Genomic DNA, 1,169 nt, shown 5'->3' with positions numbered 1-1,169 from the left:
ATGGCATCTGAAATTAATTTCTTTCTCTGCATGTAACTGTACTCTTTGGGTATGAACCTCACAGCTTTAAAATTTGCAATATCTGCAAACCATGGAGCTTCCTGAATGGCAAATAGTTGCTCATCTGGGAAAGTCTCTGAGATCTCAGTAGAAGGGAGGGACGCCCCAGCCACTGGTTCTATTCGGGACAGATGATCTGCTACTTGGTTCTCTGTCCCTTTTCTGTCTCTTATTTCTATATCAAACTCTTGCAGAAGCAACACCCATCTTATAAGCCTGGGTTTTGAATCCTGCTTTGTGAGTAGGTATTTAAGAGCAGCATGGTCAGTATACACAATCACTTTTGATCCGACTAAATAGGATCTAAACTTGTCAATAGCGTAAACCACTGCAAGCAGCTCTTTTTCTGTGGTTGTGTAATTCTTCTGTGCGTCATTTAAAACACGACTCGAATAGTAAATAATGTGCAGAAGCTTGTCATGTCTCTATCCCAACACTGCACCAATGGCATGGTCACTGGCATCACACATTAGTTCAAATGGCAATGCCCAATCTGGTGCAGAGATGACTGGTGCTGTGACCAGCTTAGCTTTCAGGGTCTCAAATGCCTGCAGACACTGTGTGTCAAAGACAAATGGTGTGTCAGCAGCTAGCAGGTTACTCAAAGGTTTTGCAATTTTCGAAAAATCCTTTATAAACCTTCTGTAGAATAATTTTGTGATAATGGTCTTCATGTTCTTTGGTTAAGAACTTCTCTTGATTCCAAAGATTCTTTGGATTAGTCTCTTTCTTTGGATTAGTCTCTTGATCTTGATGAATCTTGGCTTAGTGATCACGGAAAAGCACACCAAACTTAGAGGTTTTGCTTGTCCTCAAGCAAAAAGAGAAGAAAGGAGAGAAGAGAGAGAGAGGAAGAGGAAATTCGAATGGTGTGGTGGAAAGAGGAAGCCAAACACGAATTTATAAGGTGAGGGGGAGAGTATTTTCGAAAAAAAAAAGAGAGATTTGAAAGGAGATTTGAGAAGATATGAAAAAAATTGAGAAAAGGGTGAGTTTTTGAAGAAGATTTGGGATTAATTTGAAATAGATTTGAAGAATGGTTTTGATTTGTGAAGATTTGAAAGTGAATGATGAAAGGTTGAAGTGCATTTATGTAGAAGAGTATGGGT

Source organism: Arachis duranensis, chromosome 9 (assembly GCF_000817695.3).
Source record: "Arachis duranensis cultivar V14167 chromosome 9, aradu.V14167.gnm2.J7QH, whole genome shotgun sequence".
Taxonomy (NCBI): domain Eukaryota; kingdom Viridiplantae; phylum Streptophyta; class Magnoliopsida; order Fabales; family Fabaceae; genus Arachis; species Arachis duranensis.
The sequence above is the reverse complement of the archived record's forward strand: the minus strand, read 5'-3'. Positions refer to the sequence as shown.